This window comes from Dasypus novemcinctus, chromosome 23, assembly GCF_030445035.2.
Source record: "Dasypus novemcinctus isolate mDasNov1 chromosome 23, mDasNov1.1.hap2, whole genome shotgun sequence".
NCBI classification, from domain to species: Eukaryota; Metazoa; Chordata; class Mammalia; order Cingulata; family Dasypodidae; genus Dasypus; species Dasypus novemcinctus.
The window spans coordinates 46,878,479-46,882,877 of record NC_080695.1 but is presented as its reverse complement, the minus strand read 5'-3'; the positions used below and the strand labels follow the sequence as shown (position 1 = coordinate 46,882,877).

The 4,399-nt window shown below is 38.6% G+C and overlaps 1 pseudogene; it reads left to right on the top strand.

Annotated features, from left to right (window-relative positions):
* Nucleotides 1-231: 231 nt before the first annotated feature.
* Nucleotides 232-933, top strand: LOC131275535 (carboxymethylenebutenolidase homolog pseudogene; annotated as a pseudogene).
* Nucleotides 934-4,399: the final 3,466 nt, after the last annotated feature.

Below are 4,399 nucleotides of genomic sequence, written 5' to 3'. Positions count from 1 at the left end.
TGCCCTGCCCCGCCCACCAGCTGCGGCCAGTCTCCTGACTCCAGGCCCTGGCCACCCAGGGCCTGCCATTTGCTTCTCTTCCTGACCTGGCTCTTCCAGCTCCTGCCTTTCCGCCCGCCTCTTGGCGCCCTCACCGCGCCCTTCCCTGTGCTTCCCGGTGCCCCTGCCCTGGAGAGAGGTCGCTCTGAGTTCAAAGGGCTGCAGGCCGAGCTCAGGACTTGAATATCCACATTGGCCAACGAAGCTAATCCTTGTCCCTGTGACATCAGCCATAACCTCGAGCATGGAGGGATGGGGCCTGAAATTCAAGTCAAACACATCCAGGGTATGTCAGCGAACCTTCTATGACACCAGTAAGGCTGTGATTATCACATTCATATTTTTGGCTGACAATTGCCAAATACCAGGTATATGGCTGCCGTGATCACAAGAAATGGATACACAACCATTGCCCCAGACTTCTTTATGGCCATGGCACCCCGACTGGTCCCCCAGCCCAGAGTGGGTGAAAACGCGAAACGCCAGCAAAGTTGATAAGGTGGTAGACGCCGTCTTGAAGTATCTGAAACAACAGTATCATGCACAGAAAGCCAACATCGTGGGAGTCTGCTGGGGTGGCATAGCTGTCCATCACGAGATGATGAAATACTCGGAATTCAGGGCAGGGCTGTTCCTCCATGGCATTGTCGAGGATTTTGAAGACATATGCAATTTAAAGAAACCCGCATTATTTTTGCTAAAATCGGTGCAGTAATTTCTCCTGAGCAAGTCTCTCTGCTGACCAAGAAGTTGAAAGAACACTGCAAAGTTGAATATCAAGTTAAAACATTTTCTGGACAAACTCATGGATTCGTGCACCAAGAGAAGATGGTTCACCTGCAGACCTACGCTGCTAGGAGGAATCTAATTGAGTGGTTGAATGAGTACGTTTAAAAGTGGCTAAGGGCAGGGTTTCTCAAAAGAGCTTCGGTTGGAAAATGTGCTTCTAACCACTTGAATTATTTGATTTAATTTTCATTTTATATAAAACAAATAAAGGAATCCTAAAATTCATGATTTCATCTGAATCACAAATTCACTAGGAAATGATCATGTATGAAATGATTTAAATTCATTTTAACATTTATATTTAAATGCTTAAAAGTTTAAAATAAATTAATAGGTCAGTCTTTGCAGAGGTTGAATGATAGAATAATATCAGAACTATCAGTAAAAACTCCCCAGCAGCCTGGGTCTGGCCTTCCTGATCTTTATTGAATACATCCATTCAAATGACCAATACGGCAGAGACGTTAAGAGCATGAACTGCAAACCCAAGTAGACCAAAGCCCCTCCTAATTAGACATTTGCCTTTGTCTTAATGGAGCTCAATTTGTCATATTCATATACTGCAAGGGGAGTAGTATTGAGATTGAAATAGGGTTCAGTGTTAAGCTAATAAACTTATTTTTTAATTTTGGAAAAAAATTAAAGAACAAGAAGATCAATGTTTTTTGTGTTTCCTCTTGTCTCATGCTCCAATTTGACTTGACACAGCTCTGAACATGGATGAGATTAAGTGGATTGTTGGAAAGTGCATAGAGATCTATGTGAAAATGGCAAGCAAAAGAATGGTAGGCTTTGAGAACAACTGGCCACAATAATGCTGGGACAACAAGCACAGATAATAACAATCATTGACATATGAAGTCATTATGGTCACCTTAGCTATAGACAAATATTTGAGTGGCAGAGACAACATACAGACGGTGGATTAAGTTGGGGCCCAAGTGAGAAGGGAAACATGCAGAGTTCAAAGAAGAACAAAGAAGAGCACCCTGAAATCCTGAAAACTGCCAGACTTCACACTTGAAGGTCTTCCTGTACAATGGAGGGGAAGGGTGACCACCTGTGATCCTCACGGGAGCTTTCAAATTCCCATCCCCAAGTCCAGGCTAACAGAGTACAGAGCCTTGGACTTCGGCTCTTCCTCTTTAAATACAATGTTTAGAAATGTTTCCTCTGAAAAGACAGTCTGAAAGTCCAGGCTGGATGGGAACATCCACAAGAACAGTCAATTTTCCATTTCTAAAACACTATCACCCCCCTCAAATCAATTAATTGTATTTCTGAATTTTGTCTCTGAAATCTTGGCTTTAATGAGGAGAAAGACCTACTGAATACTGCGAAGATTTTCAGACCAGTTGTGTTCATTCCTTCCCATAAACCAATAAACTGGACTTCTGATATAAATGAAATTTGAATTTAGAGCCTTAAGCTAAAAATTTTATGTCCTACCTGTGCACACTGATCTTAAGCCACTGATTGAAAAGGCTGAGTTACTACATGCAGTAAGACAAGATTCATGCTCAATCCTTATCATACCTCTCTTACATCATATTATTTTATAACATATAGTTTGAAAAAAAAACATTTATTTTTAATGCATTATTTAGATATTCATTCTTTTAGGAGGTACTGGGGATTGAACCCAGGAGCTCGTACATGCAAAGCAGGCACTCAACCACCGAACTACACTGACTCAGCTGAGGCAGATTTAAAAGTGCAATATTTGAAGCCCCAAGCACACCACCATTAGGCCGTTGACAATCTGTGTGCTCAGCAGCACAATCAGAGAAGATGTGCCCATAGCAATGCAAAGGGGAGATGGTTAGTTCTGACGATGGACAGTACCTGGCATACAAGAAATGTGGGACTGACACTGTTTAGAAGAAAATGAAATAAAACTCACTGACTGAAAGTATATTATTTAATGACTAAATGCTAGTGGAAAATATTTGGTTGTCCTCCTATGATATAATTACAAACATTTAAAAAATGCTTTCAAGAAATCCTGGAATAAATTTCTACTAGTATCTATTAATGGATGCTATGCACTGAAAATATAGTCAATCTTCTCACTAAAAATAAAATCTTACAGTATCCTTTAATTTCTGCCATGCTCCTTTTCTAATACTTAAAGAGGATTAATTGAATTGGGTAAAGCAAAACTTTTTCTCAATCAGAAATTAAGCTTTTGGTCTGAGTGGTTGAAAATGATTTGGAAATACTCAGTATTGATTAAAAAGGTAAAATATCAGCAACAGATAATTTGGAGCTGAAGAGAAGAGAGCAGCTGAGAAGCCCTGGGAGCTGAGCCTCATGCCAGCCTACATGAGGAAGCTGGGATCATGGAGCCTTAGAGAAGAAGGAAGGTTGAACCCTCGCAGACCTGCCTACCATTTTGTTTCAACATGTGGAAAGTGATAAAGCACCTCTTATATTACCTTGAGAGGGACTCTTTAGGGCCTTCTGACTGTATGCTTCTACTCCAAACAAATACACTTTATAAAAGCCAACAACAACAAAAAAAGTCAGCAACATACCATCAGCTAATGAAATGATAACTTTTGTGGTTGTCTATTGCTCATGAACAAGTTGTTGGAATATTATGGTCCAGCAAAGGACTGAGTCGCTCTTCCTTCTTCAGAGGAAATGGAGACTTAATATTCATTTTATTAAGAGACAGCCTCAGGAGCTGTGAATTAACATGCTTGAAATGAAATTAATCATAATTGCTTAGAAGTTTCCTGTTCCTTAAAATATTAATATATGAAGCTTTCAACATTCAACCTTCAGAAATACTTTTTATTATTCCTTTTTTAAAAATAAAAAAGCTGAGGGTAAAATTCTGATATGTTTTGTGCTAACATCTTTCTTAAATTGAAAGAGATGGTGGTAACTAGGTAGTTCTATGTACAGAGGTTTTTTCCCGTAGTTGTGACTCCACGGCAGATCCACTTACTTATCTCATGAATGTCCATCTGCCATAACTGCATAAAGACAACTGAAAAACAAATCTTTAATTCATATTAAATAATCTCAACCATATTGTGAATGCATCAAATAAGAATTTGTACTAATGCAGTTATCAGTGATGAACTGATTCCCTAGACTTAGAAGTATTTTATACCCAGTTCATCTGCCCCAGAACTCATTCTCTCATGCTTCCTGGTATTTTCTTAAAGTACCTACAGCAAAGGAAGACTATTTATTTTTAGAGAAGTCTTCACATTGTTTTCCCCCTAAATTCATGCTCCTCTATATCCACTACATTTTCCCTAATAAATTTCTTTATAAAATATATGCAAACATAAACTGCAAAAGTCATTAAAAATAATTTTTGAAGACTACCAATAAAAAAGCAATCTGGGTAATTTTCTGCTATTGATTTTGGTTCAAACATTTTATGTTAGAGATTCTACCTAAAGTTTTTGTAAAAGATGTAAAACAAGACAGGGCCTGTGTATTTATTTACTAGTTTATTCCCAAATGGGAATTTTCTTTTTTCATCTTTTGAAAGAATACTAAACAGATCTAGAGGAGACAGAAATCATAAATTAATCAAATATGCAAGGTT